Below are 23,171 nucleotides of genomic sequence, written 5' to 3'. Positions count from 1 at the left end.
ATTTGTCATCGGTTTTTACCATTCCAAATACTTTCGAACCCTTTTATTTTATTTTATTGCATTTGTTTTAACCATAAAACATTCTTCGCCCTTGGTTCCTCATACCATGACGGTTAAATCCGTGTTTCGGTGATAATATTTGGTTAAAGACATTTAAAAGGTATTTTAAAACCTTTTATTTCATTTCTTTACATTTCCGAAATAAACATATTAGTCCCCAACACAAAGTCATCCTTGGTTCTACATACCATGCCGGATTTTAACCCGGGTACGATGATGAGTATCGACTAATTACATTCAAATGGACTTAAAACAATTAGTCCATAATTATCTTCAAAACTATTCATGTCAAGTTTGTCAAATCGAACCCGACACCGAATATTATCCAAATAATGATGATTATTCGAGTCTAGTTCTTCAAATTAACAAATGCGGTCTAAATGACCCCTTTTAATTCAAACCGGATTCAAATACCCATTTTCAACACGTTTTATAACGTTTTCTAAAAGTCAGAACACGGCACATAAACCGTGGGCTAACCCGCGCCTAAACAGGTCCTCCATTCCTCATCTTCAAAACCAGGAAGAGGCCCCTTACACCGCCGGCTGGCTCGCGCCTCATATAGCCGTCCGGTACAGGGTCTGTTATCTTCCAGCATTAGTCTAGGACAATCCCGACTCCGGTTAGCCCGGATACAGGACGGATCAGATGACTATTATCTATTCAAAATCATGTTTGCAAAATACTAAGACAAATGGATCACGTTATGCACCCTAAACCTAATACGGTAAATGGATGTTTAATTTCCGTCTTGCATGCAAATCAATCATTAATCCAACTCGACATCTTATACTTGATACTTGGATTAAATCAACCGACTTAGAAAGCTCTCACATGTTAGGTTTAAATTATTGGATGCGCATTCATGCATTTAAACCGTTTTATCAACTTTTGCATTCAACTAACCAAGATCGATCAGTAGAGGCCGCTAACGCGGGCGGGATTGGGTGTCTGATTAAAGGGCTTCCCAATACGTACCCTCACCTCTTACTCAGAAACTTTGGATAGTGGACGACCTTATCCAGGGCGTACGAGAGTCATTCTAGAGATAGGATGCTAAAGAGGGACGATTTCCTTATCTTTAGTACCTATGTCAAACGCTGCTTTGTGCTTCGATTTGACCGAGGTATAAAGTGGAATTCGAACGGGTTCCAGGCATCCCACAAATGCTTGGTGGCGACTCCGAACATCTCTAATCATTTCGAGACCCTTACCGAGACGAAACCGACCGATCTAAAACGATCCGGTCGAAAGCATTTTTACGCCGCCGAGCGTGGCTTTCAATAGACCGCTGCATGTCCACAGATTGGCTGGCCGTGCAGGTGGCCTGTGACTACGGACCGGTAGGTGGACCCCCAAGTCCGCGGACCGAGACGTGGCCCATGACCACATATTGGCGACTCCGCTGGGGAGAACTAGGACACTTACGTCTTTGTGATCCCTAGATGGTGAGACTCGAACGAGGTCTTGGTTGGAATGCATTAATTGATATTACGGTCACGGTCGGGTTCCTTGTTCGGGCCCACAACCTAACCCTTTTCGACCAATTGGCTCGTCTCGTCGGCGTGAGTTTTTCTCATCCCCCCGTTTCGAATCCTGATTGAGTCAAGCATACCGTTGACGTTACACATTTCTGTTTCGTCAAAGAGCTTTCATCACTTTCGAGCACGAGGCTAGGGCACCGTCCTTACACATTTTGTTTGGATTGGTATCCCTCTCGCAAATCGGGGTTTGATTGCTTGGTGTGTAACCCACCCTTTTAAGCCAAAACCCGTGTCAGCATAATGCATAATATAATGAAACTGTGAGTGCTTATGTGCTGCTTGATCATAAGTCCTTCCGTGTCATTTTCAAAACTTTCAAAAAACACCTTTTGCGCCGTTATAATGGCCGTTTCAAACCTCGGTCTTTCACCGACCGTTGCACGCCTTTCTAGGCCGTCGTAATGACGATTTTCAAACCCGGTTTTTTATAACCATTTCAACACGCCTTTCTAGGCCGTCATAATGACGATTTTCAAACCCGGTTTTTTATAACCATTTCAACACGCCTTTCTAGGCCGTCATAATGACGATTTTCAAACCCAGTTTTTTATAACCATTCAACACGCCTTTCTAGGCCGTCGTAATGACGATTTTCAAACCCGGTTTTCTACAACCATTTCAAATCACCTTTTTACGCCGTTAATCGCCGCATCTAGACACGGATTTTAACCCATTTTGCGCCGACAATAGCTCTTTCAAAACCCGAGAAAAGCACACACCCTTTTCTCGAGACACTTTCGGGATCCCGAGGACCACGCACCGTCCCCGAGACCTCTTCAAACATTTCAAACCCGATTTTCAAAACATACAATTTTGAATTTCAAAAACCGTCTTGGGAGAAAATACACTGTTTTCCGAGCCGATTCAAACTCAAACTGTCTTTTGAAAATAAACTTAAGACAACCCCTTTCAACTGATTGACTTGCAGAGATCTCTATCTTCGGAAGCCGTCCATTAAAGCGACGAATGAATCTTTTTGAAAATTTCTATTTTCGAAAACGTCAGTCCACCATTCCAATTCCGCCTCGTGTCTATCGAGTCGAAGCAAACGTACTTATGGGTCTTTACTTATGAGTCGTCTCACCACGAGACCCGTCCAATGGCGTCACGCCGTTACGTTGGACTCGTGTCAAAGGTTCGGTCAAACACCGTCACGTCATAAATCGAGTCAGCACCGAGTGACCACACACGGTCACCCCCGTCTTGTTGAGTCTGATCTTTGTCTCTTCCTTTGCGTTGTCTGCGTTCAGTCTTGGAACCGTGTCGGATTGAGTTGTAACGTGAGCCGTTTTTCTGCCTCAGAGCCATGGCCCCGTCTTGACTTCATCCAACAACAATGATAACAACAGAGATGTCACGACCGATCGCCTAGCTTGCACCGCTTACCGCTCTTAAGGTCACCCTAGATCGCGTCGAGACCCGTATCGATGCCCTGGAGAACAAGGAAACTGGAGAACATAATACTCCACCTCTGACTGAAACTGAGAAGAGGCTAAAGCTCTTGAAAGAACAGCTCCTAGCCTGGGGTAACAATATCCATCTTGAGAACAACCGAAGGTTCGAACCTGTTGGGGATCAATTACCTGACAACTTCACCCTAACTGATGTGCCTAAGTTCAAAGGAGTGGAGGACCCACTCAATCATATCCGTGCTTTCAAAGACTACATGGCCATTAAAGGGGTCAAACAGGAACTTTTTACCCGGATCTTCCCATCCTCCTTGGAACCGATCCCTCGACAATGGTACTACTCCCTTGATCTGAAAAACCTTACTACATGAGATGAGATCGCAGTTGAGTTTGCCAAACAATATGCCGACAATGTCGAGATCCAGGCCAATACCCGTACTCTCGAAGTGCTAACCCAGAACGAAAAGGAGGGGTTCACTGAGTTCTTAACCCGTTGGAGGAGGGTGAGTACTCAACTGGTCAGTAAGCCGAGTGAGTCAACTTTGGTGGAAAAGTTCGTCAACAATCTCCGCCCATTTTATGCCAACCTACTGAGGTATCAGAATATTAAGACCTTTCAAGACCTGCAAATTCTGGGGACACGCATTGAAGATGACCTCCGAAAGGGTGTCTTGGCCAAGACCACTGGCAGAGGCTACCAGGGATCCACCTCAACCGGATCTCGCCCTTATGGTCAAACAAACAAGATAGATGAGGTTAACCTAATCGAACCATCTGCTAAGAGAACCGAGCGCCCCCAGAGAGTGTTCACCAACATAGGGTCGACTTATGCAAGTGCCCTGAAGAGGCTCATGGACCAGGGGAAATTACAACCGATCGGACCCACCCCGGATCCGACCGATGCCAAGAAGTCCCGGTTCTGGAACCCCAATGCCTACTGTCAGTATCATCAAGGGAAAGGGCATGATACCGAAACCTGCTTCAAACTCAAGCACATCATCCAAGACATGATTGAGAAAGGAGGTTTGCCGTTACCTCCACCGACTAAGCCGAACAAAAAAACGAACCCTTTGGGAATCCACGCTATCTCTAACGACGAGCCAACTTTAGACTCCTCTCACCTCATCCTGCTAGTTGATGACGAGGTGAATGCTTTGGAAAAAGATCCTTCGGACGGAGTGTTCGTGTTTAGTGCTGCCACTATGCTCACTATGTTCCAACAGGTCGAAGAAGCCATAGCCAGTCCCTCCGAGAGAATCACCCGACTTGACGATGCCTACCGTCGACTTATCTTCAATCCTCCACCGCCATGCCCGAGGGAGAGTCCCCCAAGCGTTCAAAGCTACCCACACCAGGATGGATTGCTCCCGCGACCATTCTGGCATAGACCTCACGAAAATCACCCTCACAATAACTACCCTCACAATAACTACCCCCCACAAAAACCACCCTCACAAAAATATCCCTCACAAGAATTGCCCACCGAGGAATACCCCTCCAAGGTACCCTCGAGACTCTGAAATTATAGGCATCTGGAGAGATGATGTTGAGGATGTCTATATCATCCCAGGGAAAGAGAAACGGGCAAAAGAGATCGGCCACCTTACCCCGTCCGGACGCCCCTATCAGAACCCGAACAATCCAACGGTCGTTCCAACAACGAATGACCAAGCCGTCCCGGAAATGGACACTCAACCAAAGGCTTCTGAGAATTCAATCCTGAAACAGCTTCAGAAGGCAAAAGCCGAAATCTCAATCTGGCAACTGATCGCAACGTCTTTTGAGCATCGACAAGCTTTGCTGCAAGCCTTGGGAAAATTAACCGTGCCCTCCACCTCTTCCCCAGAAGAAATAGTGGCACACATGACAAGGGACGCCCCTGATCTGAACAACCCAGTTGTCTTCTCCGACGAGGATATCCCTCCATTCGGAGCCAATCATAACCTGGCCCTGTATATCACGTACAATGCCTCAAGAAAAATGTACCCATGGTCCTCGTGGATGACGGATCCGCGGTGAATGTCATCCCTCTCAAGACTGCTCACAAGCTGGGTATTAAGGAAGAGGATTTGGTCCCGACAAATCAAGGAGTACGCGCCTATGACGGCACTCGTCGCAAGGTCGCAGGGCTCATCACTCTGGCTGTCGCGACCGGACCACTGGAAAGACAAACCAATTTTCAGGTGGTCGACATCGACGCCTCTTTCAATATGCTCTTGGGACGTCCCTGGATTCACGCCGTCAAGGCAGTTACCTCGACTCTCCACCAGAAAATCAGGGTCCCCTTCAACGGGAAAACGATCACGATTCCTACTTCCCCGATCAAAGCTGTCATGAGAAAGGGAATAGCCTCCCAAGCCATTGAGGAGGATGACAATGAAATGTGGGGTTTCCAAGCTGTGAACGCCATAACTGATGAATCAGTACCCTCTGATTGTGACCCGTTCGCCAACCTCACAGTCAACCGTATCATGATGCGTCAGGGTTACTTCCCGGGTTTGCCGCTCAATCCACTGAAGGACCCATTGCCTCCCTTGAAACAGGCTAAGGTCCCCAACATTCCCTTCGGACTGGACTATGAACCTACCGATGAAGACATCCAGGAGATGAAACTCCTAGTTCGAAAGCGCAAGAAGCACGGAGTTATCCTCCGTCCCTACCATCTGACTCTCAATGGATACTTTGTCCCCGAGGGAGAGTCCGAGCTCTACCATGGCTTTCCGGAGCCAATTTATGACTCTGTAGCCAGGGCTAGGTACCCGGGAGTGGAAGTCTTCCAGGACTGCTACTTCATCCCCGACAACATCGAAGCTGCATCAACGGAGTCTAAGCCGTCACCATGCCTCGACGGACAAGCTGTCACACTCCTCTTTGGGGAATATAACATCAAACACCTCGACTATGAGGACATTATCAACATCGCCCTGAAGGACAACCAATTTGATCCGACCGCCTTGATCTCCGACACTGACCCGGAGAAAGCTACCCAAGGCTGGAGGAAGACCGTCAAGTGGACCGATCGCCAAGGCCGTATTCTCAAGATCACAACTGGAGAAGGCCCTATGTTCAAAGGGGGAAGCGAAGAAGAATCTGAGTCTAAGTCTGAGTCGGAGTCAGAGTCTGTCGTGGCTCCTAACGCTCCTGATGTCCCAGTCAAGGTCCCATTCCCACTGTTTTATCGCAAAGTCGTGGCTGATTCAGAGGCTGAGTCTACTAGGGTTACCCCCACTCCCATGAAAGATGACGACCTGGAGCCTGTTCCAGGGGCTACCTCCTCTGTTGTCTCACCTCTGACTGACCACGAGATGTCTGTCCTTTCCGAGCTTTTCGCTCGTGTTAACTTAATGAACGCTAAGTTTGCTTATGACTCGTCTCATTTTAACTGCAATGCAATTCTGAATGACTATGAGGAATTTGACTTAAGTGACAACCCGCCTCACCTAGCCAAAGAACTTGACAAACGGGAAACCAGAACCCCCGTCATTGAGGAGACCGAAGCTATTAACGTAGGAACCGACAACATACCTCAAGAACTTAGGATAGGGACAACCCTGGACCCCTCGGAAAGACAACAGTTCATTGACCTCCTCCACGAATACAAGGACGTATTCGCCTGGTCTTACAGAGACATGCCTGGGATTGACAGAGAAATTGCAGAGCACCGGATACCCATAAACCCGGGGCTAAACCTGTGAAGCAGAAGCTACGCCGGATGCGCCCTGAATGGGCCCTGAAAATCAAGGAAGAAGTGGATAAATAGTTCAAGGCTGGTTTCATCAAAGTGTCGGAATATTCTGATTGGGTGGCCAACATTGTGCCCGTACCAAAGAAAGACGGAAGAATTCTGGTTTGCGTCGACTTTAGGGATCTGAACAAGGCAAGTCCAAAGGACGACTTCCCTTTGCCACATGTTGACATCCTGGTGGACAATACTGCCGAGCACGCTCTCCTATCATTCATGGACGGGAATGCTGGGTACAACCAGATTAAAATAGCTGAGGAAGACATGCACAAGACAGCATTCACTACACAGTGGGGGTACATATTGCTACACGGTCATGCCTTTCGGCCTCATCAATGCCGGAGCCACTTATCAAAGAACCGCTACCACTCTCCTACATGATATGATGCACAAAGAGGTAGAGGTATATGTCGATGACATGATTGTCAAATCAAAAGAGGGGGACGGCCACATCAGTGCCCTCCGGAAATTCTTCGTTCGTTTGCGAAAATATAACATGAGACTAAATCCTCAGAAGTGTGCATTCGGGGTCACCTCCGGAAAACTCTTAGGACATGTCGTCAGCAAAAGAGGCATTGAGATTGATCCAACCAAAATCAAAGCCCTTCAACAAATGCCTCGGCCTAAGAACGAGAAGGAGATTCGGGGATTCCTCTGTCAGGTCCAATACATCAGCCGCTTCATTGCCAAGCTCACCATGATCTGTGAACCAATATTCAAGAAACTTCGCGCCTCCGACCATACCGATTGGGACGACGACTGTCAAAAGGCCTTCGACAGGGTAAAGGAAATCCTATCCAAACCTCATGTCCTCATGCCACCTCAACCGGGAATTCCTCTATCCCTATACCTGACTGTTACCAACACAGCCATGGGAGCAATTGTAATACTCCGTATTTATATGTCTTGGGGTACTCTATCGAGTAGCCCTTACTCTGTCGAGTAAGGGCAAGTTGCGGAATAAAATAGTTTCTGACCTGTTGGGTACTCGATCGAGTAGCTGGGGCACTCGATCGAGTAAGGGGGTACTCGATCGAGTACCTTGGGTACTCGATCGAGTGTCCGGTTTTACGGGGGAGTTTTCTCGGGTTTTGTTAATTACGCGATTAAGGTATTTAAACATATTCGTAATTGTTTTAAATCACTTTTTACAAAACCTAAAACCTGTTTAAGAGAGAAAGCAACTAGTCTTCTTCCTAATCGCGTTCTTGACAATTCCCGGAGTTCAGACGGTCAGTTCGTATCGTAGTTCGCGTCGTTGGATTCCCTGCGTCGAGGGTAAGCTTTTAATATAATTTATATAATGTTTTGTTAAGATTGATGAAACCCTAATTTAGGAATTGGGGGTTTTTATGAGTAGTATTTGAATGGTAGCATCTATGTGTTGTATGGTAGGAGGAGAATTCGTAGAGGAGCCGTTTTGATACAGCTGTAGATACCGTCTGCGTGTTGTGCTTTCCAGGTAGGATTTCCTACTCAGTATTAGTCCCATAATGGGATATTGGTGATGTGCTGTAGTTAATATGATGATTGTGATTGTGATTGTGCTTGGTTGTCTATGGCTCTCGAGATGCGTTCTCGGCAGAGTGGGGTCACTTGCGGGAGTGACTTCACGCCCTAGTTTCGCCCTTCGTGGAACTCGCCACGAAAGGGGATGTGCACATTAATGGACAGGGTTATCGCTCGTACGATGAGCGGGGCTTAGGTGGGAACGGCTGCGGTCCCCCACTGGCAGTGGGGTCCAAAGGACGATCGAAGATTGAGATGATGGGAGTTGGTGTGTGTGTGTGTGTGACAGTTCAGCTGTCTGTGTATCTTGTTATTGCTGTCTATATTGGTTGTGTGATTAGTACTGACCCCGGTGTTGTTTTGTAAACCTGCGGTGATCCATTCGGGGATGGTGAGCAGATATTGAGCAGGTATAGAGATGAGTACTGGGATAGCTGGGATGGCCACGACATGACGATAGAGTCTTCCGCCGTAGTTTAGCATTTATTTACATTTCAGTTGAGAACAGATAGTTTGGATTAATGTATTGTACTTTCAGTTTGGTTTCGAGGATTGTATTTATTCATTAAACTATTTATAATAAATGTTGTTTCTGTTTTGTCTATTTGATTATCATACCTCGGGCAACCGAGATGGTGATGTCCTCATACTTGAGTGGTCCTAGTAAGGCACTTGGAGTATGGGGGTGTTACAAATGGTATCAGAGCGACGATCCTGAAACCTGTAACCAATGAACTTAATGAACATAGGGAGTCAATTAAAATGAACCCGGAGTAGAAGTTGTAGGAGCTAGTGCAAAGGCTTGGGAGACGTCCTAAAGTCGCGGGGGTCGCCCTACAACTTTGAACCGGTCACATGGGGGAAATGTGTGTTGAGTCATGTGTGTGCTAAGTAACTTACGTAACAATGTGATGGAATGTGTTGATGGTTGGATGTTCGAATTGGAAGTTGATGAGATAAAAGAAAAGTGATGTTATATATATATAGACATTGTTGATGAAATGATAGCATGATGGAATGTTTTACAACGTGGCAATTAATAGCATGATTGTTATGATATAATGTGATTTATACAGTTAGCATGTTAGTATATGACATAATATGCGGGTAGCTCTTACGTATGGGTGGTACTTGATCGAGTGAGGCTGACTCGATCGGATAGGTTTTTGACGATTTTGAGTCCAGAATCGCGTTTTGGGGCACTCGATCGAGTAACTAGGGGTACTCGATCGAGTAGGGGGTCACTCGATCGAGTAGCCTAGATACTCGATCGAGTGGGTTAGAGATCAGAAGGTTTGTTTGGTTCTGGAGTTTGGGTACTCGATCGAGTACATGGGGGCACTCGATCGAGTAGCCCGTTACTCGATCGAGTGGGTTTTGATACTCGATCGAGTAGGTTCTGGGCGTAGCGTTTCGTGTTTTGAGGTTTAGTACGTGTGTTTATGTTTACCCTTTCTTATATAGCTTCAAAATGCCGCCCAAGAGAAATGCTTTGTATGCGAGAGCTGAGCTTATGACTACGGACGACATCGTCAAGATGTTAGAGCACCAGGATGCTCTTACCGAGACCCCAAGAGAGTGAATGAGGACAAGGATAAGAGTAAGGAGAAGGAGGTTGACCATGCTAAAGTCAGCCTCTATATTGCGAGGTTTAACCCGAAGGAGTACAAGGGAGTTGAGGAGCCTAACCTTCTTGATAGTTGGTGAGGGAGATGGAGAACATACTAGATTTAGTTCGCCGTCCCGATGAGATGAGAGTGGATCAGCCGCATTCTATCCGAGGGAGGCAAAAAAGTGGTGGGATTCGGTGAAAGTGAGTGCCAAGGAGATATATACCAACCAGGGGTTACCCGCTATACCTTGGGAGGAGTTTCGTAGGGCCGTGAGGAAGGAGTTCGTACCAGAACATGTGAGGAGTAAGTTGAGAGAGGAATTCGACAAGTTTAAGATGACTCCGAGATGTCTCGTGGCGAGTACTACAGCGTTCAATGAGAAATCTAGATATGCCGAGGATATGGGTTTGAGTGAGGAGAATCTGGCTTTGAGGTTTGAGAGAGGGCTAACCACGAAAATTATGGATAAGTTACCCGTGGGAGTCCTTACCGATGTAAAGGAAGCGTATGAGAGGGTGGAAGAGCCGAGAGACTAGTGGAGATGGCTCGGAGAGGTCGGTGGAGAGAAGAGGAAGTCCGAGAGCGAGGGTGGTGGCCAATCTAATTTCAAGAAAGGCAACCACAATCAATCTAAGGGGTTTTCTTACGGGTCCGGGTTTAGTCTTTGGGACTTCCTTTGGGAGAGGCCGTGGGAGTGTGAGCAATAGGCGGGAGTGACTGCTTTGGTTGTGGTGGCGTAGGCCACAAGAGACATGAGTGCACGAGTGCACCGGATCTGCTCGCAGACTCCGCCTGAGCTTCGCGAGCAACAAACCAGTGGATCATGGCCAAACCGGGAGGTCGAGCTACCGAGTGGAGGCAACCGCAACGGCGGTAATTCTTATCAGAAGACACCGATGAACAACAACAACAACAATCAAGGGTCGGGTGCTAAGCCGACCGTATCCGCCAGTACTGTCTAGGGAGGTGGGCAGAAGACCAGTGGCAAGTTATTCATGATGGAGAAGAAAGCAGCTGAGGAAGATGCGCATGTTATCACCGGTACATTTCTTGTTAATGGTGTTCCTACGTTTGTTTTGTTTGATTCGGGGGGCTTCTCAGTCGTTTGTGTCTTCGAGTCATGTAAAACAGTTGGGTTTGAGAGTATATGAGTCTGTTAGGGAGCAAGTTTTCATACCTTCGGGTGAGTCTGTATCGTGTGGGAGGTTGTTTAGAGATGTATCTTTGATAGTTGGGCAAGTCGATTTCCCCGTAGATTTGCTAGAGTTTCCTTTTAATGGTTTTGAGATGATAGTTGGGATGGATTGGTTAGGGAAGTATAAAGCTAAGATAGACTGTCATCAAAAGAAAGTGTCCCTAAGAGGTCCTAAGGGTGTTAGTGTGTCTTACCGTGGGTTTCTAGTCAAACCCAAAGTCAAGTTGATTGCAAACACCTTGAAGTCGTATCTGAGGAAGGGATGTCCTCTGATTTTGTGCCATGTGAGAGATGACCGGATAGAGAGCCCGGTAGTTGACGAGATACCAGTGGTGGGAGAGTTTGCAGATGTTTTTCCAGAGGAGATTCCGGGGTTGCCACCGAAGAGGGAGATAGATTTCACCGTTGAGTTGAAGCCAGGGACGGGGCCAATCTCTAAGGCGCCGTACCGTATGGGTCCTAAGGAGATGGAGGAACTTAGGAAGCAGTTGGATGATTTGATAGAGAAGGGATACATTAGACCAAGTGTATCGCCTTGGGGAGCACCAGTTCTTTTCGTGAAGAAGAAAGATGGGAGTTTGAGGCTGTGCATCGATTACCGGGAGCTGAACCGTGTGACGATAAAGAACAAGTATCCTTTGCCAAGGATAGATGACCTGTTTGATCAGTTGAGCGGTGCAACGGTCTTTTCTAAGATTGATTTGATAGAGAAGGGATACATTAGACCAAGTGTATCGCCTTGGGGAGCACCAGTTCTTTTCGTGAAGAAGAAAGATGGGAGTTTGAGGTCGTGCATCGATTACCGGGAGCCGAACCGTGTGACGATAAAGAACAAGTATCCTTTGCCAAGGATAGATGACCTGTTTGATCAGTTGAGCGGTGCAACGGTCTTTTCTAAGATTGATTTGAGGTCGGGGTACCATCAGGTGAAGATTAGAGATGTGGACATACCGAAGACAAATTTTCACGTCGAGGTATGGCCATTATGAGTATGTGGTGATGCCATTTGGGTTGTCTAATGCGCCGTCGGTGTTTATGGATTTGATGAATAGGATCTTCGAGGCGGTTCTTGGACCAGTTCGTGGTGGTGTTTATCGATGACATCTTAGTCTACTCTAAGACTAAGGAGGAGCATGAGGAGCATCCGAGGATCGTGTTGCAGACTTTGAGGGAGCATGAGTTGTATGCTAAGTTGTCCAAGTGTGAGTTCCGGTTAGAGAAAGTTGCTTTTCTGGGGCATGTAATCTCTAAAGATGGGGTAGCCGTGGATCCGGCGAAGATTGAGGCGAAGACAAAGTGGGAAGCACCGAAGAATGTTGCTTTGGTGAGAAGTTTCTTGGGTTTAGCCGGATACTACAGACGGTTCGTGAAAGATTTCTCCAAGATAGCTAGACCGATGACAGCGTTGATGAGGAAAGAGAACAGGTTTCGTTGGGATGAGAGTTGTGAGACGGCGTTCCAAGCATTAAAGGAGCGTTTGACCACGCTCCCCGTCCTCGCATTGCCTGAAGGGAGCGAGAATTTTGAGGTTTATACAGATGCCTCGAAGAATGGGTTGGGATGTGTGTTGATGGAGAATGGTAAAGTGATTGCCTATGCTTCTAGGCAGTTGAAGCCTTATGAGGAGAACTACCCTACTCATGATCCGGAGTTGGGTGCATGTGGTTTGCTCTCAAGATTTGGAGGCATTACCTTTATGGAGCAATCTTTAAGGTATTTTCTGACCACAAGAGTCTTAAGTACATCTTCACGCAGAAGGAGTTGAACATGAGACAGAGGAGGTGGATGGAGTTGATTGGCGATTACGACATGGAAATTATCTACCATGAAGGGAAGGCCAATGTTGTTGCTGATGCTTTGAGTAGGAAGAGTGTACACTCCTTGTGTACAGCTCTATCTTTGATGAGGATGAGGGATGAGGTAGCGAGCTTTGGGATACATATGATGCAGACAGGAGATGCCATGGGTGATATGACAGTACATCTGGAGTTTTATGATGATATTCGAGGTAAACAGGCTTTGGATCCTAAGATAGTGGAGTGGAGAGCTGGAGTAGAGAAAGGGACAGTGTCCCGGTTTTCCATTCATACAGATGGTAGCTTGAGATTTGATGGTAGGTGGTGTGTTCCTAATGACGAGGAGTTGAAAAAGACAATCATGACAGAGGCACATTGCACACCATATTCAGTGCATCCGGGTGGAGACAAGCTTTACAAAGATTTGAAGAAAACGTTTTGGTGGCCTGGGATGAAGAAAGAGACAACTGAGTTCGTGTCCCGTTGTTTGACATGCCAAAGAGTTAAAGGGAAACAGAGAAGACCACAAGGTAAGATTCAGTCTTTAGAGGTGCCTGAGTGGAAGTGGGAATCCATTTCCATGGATTTCATTGTGGGTTTGCCGAAGAGTCAACAAGGTAACAACATGATTTGGGTGATAGTGGATCGTCTGACCAAGTCAGCTCACTTTGTTCCAATGAAAGATACATGGACTAAGGCACAACTGGCTATGGCCTATCGAAAGAACGTGCTTAAGTTACATGGAGTCCCTAAGGACATAGTGTCTGACAGAGATGCGAGGTTTATATCGAGGTTTTGGAAGGAGTTGCAGGAATCGTTGGGAACAGCTTTGAAGATGAGTACAACATTTCATCCTGCGACAGATGGGCAGAATGAGAGAACAATCAAGACCCTTGAGGATATGTTGCGAGCTTGTGTGATGGATTTTGGTGGTAGCTGGGAGCAGAGGTTGGACTTGATAGAATTTTCTTACAATAACAGCTATCACACTAGTATTGGTATGACACCGTTTGAGGCTTTGTATGGGAGGAAATGTAGGAGTCCAATCTGTTGGGACGATAGTGCTTTGAGGCAAGGGTTTTAGGACCGAGATGGTGCATGAGATGGTGGAATGCATTAAGATGATCGGGGAACGGATGAGAGCAACCCGGATCGACGTAAGAGTTATGCAGATCTACATCGTCGGGACATAGAGTTTCAGGTTGGGGACAAGGTTCTTCTGAAAGTGTCTCCAATGCGTGGAGTTATGAGGTTTTGGAAGAAAGGCAAGCTAAGTCAGAAGTTTATAGGGCCTTATGAGATCTTAGAGCGAGTTGGGGAAGTTGCTTATCGTCTGGCATTACCAGCTGCATTAGAAAGAGTGCATAATGTGTTTCATGTATCGCAGCTGCGGAAGTATGTGAGTGACCCGTCACATGTGTTGGAGGCAGAGAGCTTAGAGTGGATGAGTCTTTATCATATCGGAGGTGCCTAAGCGGATCCTAGACCGAAAGGTTAGAAAGACTCGGAGTGGTGAGACAGTTTTGCTTAAGATCCTTTGGTCTAACCACGAGACTGAGGAAGCTACATGGGAGGCAGAGGATATCATGAAAGAGCGTTACCCCTTCCTTTTTGATCAGGTATGTATGGTTACGGGGACGTAACCTTGTTTCTTTTAGGGGGGTAGGAGATGATCGCGAGCAGTTTTTAAGAGTTTTACACATCTTTTTTTTTATATGTTGCGTCGGTATGTTTGTCGGGATAGGTTGGGGTTAGTATCATGTTTTACGTTGTGTTTTGTTTGACCTTCGAGTCGGGAGGCTTATGGGAGTACCTTTGTTTAGTGGTGGTTTGAACTTCGGGGACGAAGTTCCTTTTAAGGAGGGAAGACTGTAATACTCCGTATTTATATGTCTTGGGGTACTCTATCGAGTAGCCCTTACTCTGTCGAGTAAGGGCAAGTTGCGGAATAAAATAGTTTCTGAGCTGTTGGGTATTCGATCGAGTAGCTGGGGCACTCGATCGAGTAAGGGGGTACTCGATCGAGTACCTTGGGTACTCGATCGAGTGTCCGGTTTTACGGGGGAGTTTTCTCGGGTTTTGTTAATTACGCGATTAAGGTATTTAAACATATTCGTAATTGTTTTAAATCACTTTTTACAAAACCTAAAACCTGTTTAAGAGAGAAAGCAACTAGTCTTCTTCCTAATCGCGTTCTTGACAATTCCGAGTTCGATTGACGGTCGGTTCGTATCGTAGTTCGTGTCGTTGGATTCCCTGCGTCGAGGGTAAGCTTTTAATATAATTTCTATAATGTTTTGATAAGATTGATGAAACCCTAATTTAGGAATTGGGGTTTTTATGAGTAGTATTTGAATGGTAGCATCTATGTGTTGTATGGTAGGAGGAGAATTCGTAGAGGAGCCGTTTTGATACAAATTGTAGATACCGTCTGCGTGTTGTGCTTTCCGGGTAGGATTTCCTACTCAAGTATTAGTCCCATAATGGGATATTGGTGATGTCTTTGTAGTTAGTTGTTTGATATGATGATTGTGATTGTGATTGTGATTGTGCTTGGTTGTCTATGGCTCTCGAGATGCGTTCTCGGCTGAGTGGGGTCACTTGCGGGAGTGACTTCACGCCCTAGTTTCGCCCTTCGTGGAACCCGCCACGAAAGGGGATGTGCACATTAATGGACAGGGTTATCGCTCGTACGATGAGCGGGGCTTAGGTGGAAACGGCGGCGGTCCCCATCGGGGGGGTCCAAAGGACAACAAGATTGAGATGATGGGAGTTGGTGTGTGTGTGTGTGTGACATTCAAATTGTCTGTGTATCTTGTTATTGCTGTCTATATTGGTTGTGTGATTAGTACTGACCCCGGTGTTGTTTTGTAAACCTGCGGTGATCCATTCGGGGATGGTGAGCAGATATTGAGCAGGTATAGAGATGAGTACTGGGATAGCTGGGATGGCCACGACATGACGATAGAGTCTTCCGCTGTAGTTTAGCATTTATTTACATTTCAGTTGAGAACAGATAGTTTGGATTAATGTATTGTACTTTCAGTTTGGTTTCGAGGATTGTATTTATTCATTAAACTATTTATAATAAATGTTGTTTCTGTTTTGTCTATTTGATTATCATACCTCGGGCAACCGAGATGGTGATGTCCTCATACCTGAGTGGTCCTGGTAAGGCACTTGGAGTATGGGGGTGTTACAGCAATGTTAGCACAAACAGTCGGCAACGAAGAACGGGCCATCTACTACATCAGGAAAAAGTTCATTGAGTACGAGACGAGGTATACCCAACTGGAGAAGACATGCCTTGCCCTAGTATGGTCAACAAAGAAGCTGCGGCATTACATGCTCAGCTACACGGTCCACATCTACTCCAAGCTGCGGCATTACATGTTATCCGAGTTTGATCTCAAGTTTGTACCCCTCAAGGTTATCAAGGGAAGAGCGATCGCCGATTTCTGGCGAGAATCCTGTCAACGAAGATCCAACGACCGACACGTGGTCACTTCCTGACGAAGACATCCTTTGTGCCGATTCTGACGCATGGGACCTATTACTTCGATGGTGCATCTAATTTGAGAGGCTTCGGGGTAGTAATCCTTCTAATATCACCAGAAGGAGAACATGTTCCGATATCGGTCAAGCTGGACTTTGCCGTCACCAACAATGCCGCTGAATATGAAGCATGTCTCATCGGCCTGCAAGCAGCCATCACACTTGGCATCAAGAGGCTGAGGGTCCACGGCGACTCCTCGCTCATCATTAATCAGGTGTCCGGATCATGGAAAATCTGATCCGACAGCTTAGCTCCCTACCGAGCAAAGATCAATCAAGAGGTAGAGTTCTTCGACCAAATCGACTACTTCCTCTTGCCGCGGGAAGAAAATCAATTTGCTGATGCCCTGGCAAAGCTTGCCGCACTCGTCAACATACCTGACGACATGACATCGATGCCCCTATGTGTCGAGAGAAGGAGCGAGCCAGCTCACATTTGCGCCATCATCGACGACGAATGCCAAATCTTCGCCAACATACAACACATACCACCATCCCTTTTATACACCATGACATCACCCTGGCCTTTCTCAACCTGGGGCATCGACATCATCGGGAAAGTCAACCCGGTAGGCACTAAGGGGCATTGCTTCGTCCTCGTCGCCATCGACTACTTCACCAAATGGGTGGAAGCGCAGTCATATGCAGTCTTGACCGCCAAACAAGTGGCCAAGTTCATTCAAAACAACATCATCTGCAGATATGGGGTACTCCACGAAATCATCAGCGATCAAGGCTCTCACTTCCGGGCGGAAACTCAAGCTTTACTGGACAAATACAAGATCAAGCGACATCGATCATCCCCCTACCGTCCCCAAACTAAAGGAGCGGTGGAGGCAGCGAACAAAACTCTTGTTAGCATTATCAAGAAAATGCAAGACAACTACCGCGATTGGCCGAGCAAACTTCTGTTCGCACTCTGGGGATACCGAACCTCCATTCGAACACCGACAGGCGCCACACCCTTCTACCTAGCATACGGTATGGAGGCGGTTCAACCGGTAGAGTTAGAGGTCCCTTCTCTACGCATCCTACTGGAGAGTCAAGTCCCCGAGGCGGAATGGACCCGTTAAAGGTACGAGCAACTCACTCTTCTAGACGAACGACGACTCAACGCCTTGCACAACGTCCAACTATACCAACGACGTATACAACGGGCATTCAACAAGAAGGTTAAACCCAGAAACATCCAGGAGGGCGACTTGGTCCTCAAGTCAGTTCGAGCACCATTACCCGTCGATCCGAGAGGGAAATTCAAACCCAACTGGGCCGGACCATACCTGGTCAAGAAGATACTTTCGGGGGGCGCAGTGAGACTGAGTGACCTAGATGGGGAGGATTTTACAAACCCGACCAACCTAGACCAACTCAAGAAATACTACCCTTGAACCATAGCAACCAACGACCTAGCCTAGTTTTACAACTAGCAATCACCTCAACCCCTTTTCAAGTCAAGTTCCTCAACGTGTTCTGATTTGAAATTGCATGTTTTATCGAGTCTAAGCTGCGGCACCTTGCCCGTTTCAAATGTCCTTTGATCTGTCAAAGGTAACGTCCATTTGTACTAAAACAAAAACCCCCTGAACTACGAGCATGGTTTGATTTCACCTCTTTAGGTGGATACGCAGGCAGTCCCTCTCATGCATGAGGGATACAACCACAAAACCCAATCAAATTTACAAAACATTTCGAACTACAATCATGGTTTGATTTCACCTCTTCAGGTGAATACGTAGGCAGTTCTTTCTTACACAAGAAGGATACAACCATTCCCATAAAAAAAAAACATCCACTTTCAAAAAAAAGAAAGAAAGGGAAAACCATTCCCTTTCTCACAAAGTACAAAAATAAGCCTTTCTCCCTTCCTACAAAATCCCACTTTCCCAAGTGCAAATGTTTAGGACGATTCAAATCGAATTGCCTTTACCCAATGGATGGAAGAAACAAGCGTTCACAATTTTCGACACGGGCAATCCTCTTATTTAATTAATAATGGGAGGGATTACAATTTCGACAATAAATAAAGCTCGACGAGTCTACAACTTGTCAAAGCTAAGGTGTCAACTAAAACACCTCACATAATAAAACTAGCACAAAACATACAATAATTAGCTAGTATAACATAATAAAAACTCACAACACTACTATAACATAATAATAAAGTGGGTAATGAAGGTCTTCACTCTTCCATTCTACCCTTGCCTTTTCCCTCGGGGTACATCTTCCCCTTGTTCTTCTTGTTGGCCCGCCTAGCGTGGATTTCCTCCTCGGAACGGATCCTCAACGGATCTAAGACGGCGACGGCCTCCGGTCTAGCACAAGACCCCATATTCGACCCAAGACGAGCCAATGCACGGCCCACCATATTCTTGGGGCCGGAACTCCTCCTCTTCGGTGGTCTCATCGCATCGGGGGTAGCTCCATCAACATACTCCTCAAAGAAGGCACGGTTGGCCTTGCCAACTTCCCGATACTTCAAGTCAACAACCTCGTCCTTACGAAATTTGGATCTCTCTTCCAAGGACGGAGCACGTGACCACTTGACATAAGCGGGAGTCACCCATGTCGTGGCAACGGGGTTTGGTACCTTCCAAAGTGGCCGAGTGGCCCACCACCTTTCGAAGACCTCCACAAGCTCGGAGTTCCGGAAGATATTCTCTTGGACAAGGGTATCTTGAGCGGGCACTTTTTGTTGACGCCCCATTTGCCTCGTGAGCCTTTCGGGATATATGAAGGAAGCAACCTTCAAACCCACCACCATCAAAGAAGGAGGACTAGCACCCGAAGCGGGCAACCCCGTGAAGAACCTCAAGTGCCACCATGGCACCACCCAACGGATATGAGGACCACCCTCCTCCGCCAACCTTGCGGCCCAATAAGCCTCGGTGGAAGCAAAACTATCCGGGTACAACTTCTTCCTCATGGTAAGATGACAGAAGAAATAAGAAGAAGAATGTGACACCCTCACATATAGCGTTAAATAAACACGTAAATTCTACAGAAAAACTGACAGGATATGTTTGTAATTGGTTCAACGAATTAAAACCTGTAATTTTTAAAACTTTTCTAAACCATTCACAAACATTTCCAAATGTAGAGTGCCAAAACCTGCAAATACTAACAAACTAATTTACATAACTATGCTAAAGCTGCGAGAATAAAGTGATACAAACCAAAGAAAAAGAGGGAGACATATGTCCCTTCAAAATATAAACACAATCAAAAGATTAAAGGTGTACTACAAAAAAATAGCCAAACTAAGTCCAAGGTTCTTTTGCTCACTAGCTCGCCCGTGTACCCCATCTAATCATCATCAACCTGTCAATCGCATTTTATACAAACACGAAAGCCACAATTCAGTGGGGAGTAACTTCGAGTCCTCCCAGCCACGAAATGTCATATTTAATGTAACATGTAATATAACATGTAAACAACATCATAAATCAATTAACTATCGAGTATTCTAACATATGAACACTAAACTGACCAAATTAAACTATCATGTGAATCATATAACAAATAGTAATCCAAACTTTATCAATTGTAACCGGCTTACATCTCACCTATTACAATTCATAAAATCACCATACAAGAAAGGGCAATATATCAAAGACAGGCATAAGTTCTTAGCACGGTCAATAGTCACTTTGTAACTCGAGTCTATACCACGAGGTAGGGAAGGTAATCGAACCGGTATCTTGGCTCAGAGGTTCTATCAAAACATGGCCAAGACACAACACAACCCTAGCCTAAAATCTGAGCAGACCTAGACATGCAGATACACACCACCGCACCCAAGACCCACAATTTTTCTAAAACAAAGTGAGTACCCTAAGGAGTCCACCAAAGGGTTGGCTAGTACTTAAGCTGACCACTTACCCTCAAAATAAGTAACGAGGTCATGCCCCAACTTGGATATAAACCCACCAAGTCAGGAACACATAGGCTATTAAGCAGTGAACATATACTCGTCAGAGACTATAAAGACCTATCTATGACAAACACAACAACCTGCAAGAAGTATTCAATACCAATTCCATTTCTAGCAATATTAACAATATTAAAGGTTTCAGGGAATCTAGGGCCGTTTCTACAATATAAGAAACTACTCAAATCAACCAACAACACATGTGAAATAAAAACATAATAAATGGCCTAAAACAAGAATAAGGCCGATTATCCAATTCATACAAAATTTCATCCAACCGAATTTTTACCTGCAACCCCACCTTTGCGGCGTGCGGTTAAATTGCGGTGACGATCCACACGATTGACTCGACATCGATTCATCAAAGGGACTAAGGGCTCGATTTTCGATAATCATCCAAACATTACAATTATCGCTATAAAATTCATTTTAAGCAATAACATTACAATTTCATATCATAACTTATCCTAACATGTGCAAACTACCAATATAAGCATAATTTTACCAACCTCATTATATTTACTACTAACATTATTCATTTCAAAAGTTTACCCATATGTTACTTATACTAACTATAACATTAATGAACCTAAAACGACGAACAACGCATGAAAAATCGCGAAAACAAGCAACGGGCCGACCCGGGCCAACCCAGGGCCTGCCGTGGGCCTGCCGGGCCTGCTGGGCCGCCACCACCAATTCTCCATTTTTCCGTTTTTGTTCATTTTAACATCGTTTTAAGCATCAATTAATCATTCCGATTTCATTTCCATACTAATATGTGAACTTATACTTATAAAAGACATGAATTTAACCCATATAATCATGTGAAATTAACCACCCAATTAACATACACAAAATCACACAAAAAGCAAAGAATGTGACATTTATTCGTCGAGTAACTCGAAATATGTTACCTTACGCTAGCAAAAAGACAAGTAATAACTTGAGAAAGCTTCTAAAACCCAAAATTACTCTTCATCTTCAACCACATATGAGTCACCTAAAATAATTATGTGAAAGGACGATATTAACGAATTATCGTTATATAAAATATGAGACGGAAAAATTAATTATATTTAAATTAAACCAAATTAGCGCCCAAACGATTTATAACTGTGACTAGCCCAAATTACTAAATTTAGCTAGCCCATTTACTAAAATCAAATGTGTCCCACAAAATAATTATGTGAAGTCCAATTAACTCAATGTGTAATAATTAACGAGTTAAGTTATATAAAGCATGAGGCGGATATTAAAATTTAACGTAACGAACTATAATGAAATTAATTAATTAGCTGAGAAAATAAATATATAAATCGTTAACCAACGTAATTAAATACAAAGTAGCAATTAAAATAATTTTATCCAACTTATTAAAATACGGGGTGTTACAAAGAATCAACCGGAGGCTCTACATACCTTAGCCTCTCCAATAGCCACACTTGGAGGATCCTTGGGGATCCGAAAGTGGGAGCTTCTCCACAAGAGCCTTCCTTGTCCAAAGCTTGGATGATCTCGCCAAGCACCAACCATGATGGATCTCTACCATGCTCCATTTGCTCAATCACATGAATAAGGGTCATGCTACCATAGCATTTTGACCCCTCTTTCTTCAAAACATCAACAAAGAGGTACACATGGACAAGACAAAAGGCAAGAGCCCTTCTCCTAGCCACCTCCGAGACATTAGCATCTAATTGATTCGAAAAGATGTTGATAAGAGCCAACATGTCCACACCATGTGGAGCAAGAAGAAAGTTGATTTGGCTTGTTGACAAGCCCAACATGGAACGAAATTTCTCCTTGTAGCACAACCGAGTCGGAGGAAGCACCGAACACAACCCGGCCACCCACCAATGGCTCCAACTTCTTCGGCAAAAGGACAAAGCTCACCTTTCGGGAAAACAAAAACATGATGTTTTGAATCCCAAAACCGAGAACATGCTTCAAGAAATGAAGGTTGCACCTTGACTTGACGAAGCACCAACAATTGACCAACTCCCATGCAAACGAGTTGATACTTTTCGGGAGGCGACAAATCCCGGCACCATTGTCGCAATGCGTTCTCAAAAGCATCCATGAAATATTTTTGTTGAAGAAGAAGAGGTTTTATAGAGACGATTTTGTGTTTCGGATGATGAAACAATGAAGCGCAAACGTCCCTATTTATACAAAGTGATCAGCGCATTTTTCAGAAAAGGGGGTGAGCCGGCTTCCATCGTCAGGCTGCTCGCGCCTCCTTGAGGCTTCCCCAGGATTCCCGCTGTTGACTTGTCTCTTTCAACTTGTGTTTTCTCCTGACATCTCAAACCTCCCGCCAGGAAGCTCGCGCCTCTTCGGGATGATTCAGGACATTTTGTGTTTCCTCACACTCACATTTCCTTGTTTTCGCGTTTTACGAAATTCGACACGGTTTCCGTGACGCAGCTTTAAACATACAGATTTTTCTTTCTTTTTTTAAGGGGGGAAGGGCTAGTCGCCCCGATCCGCGACGGATCGTTTCCATGTCAGTCGAAATTCCGAAAATTTTTCGCTTTTTCGCAATTTTCCATCAAAAATAAAAATCGAAAACTGATAACACGACATCAGTTTTCCTCAAAAATTCAAGCACTCACAAATTCGAGTCTTGACCTCAAAAATCAAAAATCAAATATACTCGCAAAATTCCTTCCTGACGGTTTGAGTTTGAATTTTTCGAGTCGCAAATCAATTTCAATAATTTCGATGCAATTTAATTCACAACATGAGTTAATCGCTCAAATTTTCAAATCAACTCCTCTTGAATTCCGAACGTGACGACTTGTCACGGAATTTTCA

This window comes from Silene latifolia, chromosome 6 (assembly GCF_048544455.1).
Source record: "Silene latifolia isolate original U9 population chromosome 6, ASM4854445v1, whole genome shotgun sequence".
Lineage (NCBI taxonomy): Eukaryota > Viridiplantae > Streptophyta > Magnoliopsida > Caryophyllales > Caryophyllaceae > Silene > Silene latifolia.
Note: the sequence above shows the minus strand (reverse complement) of the source record.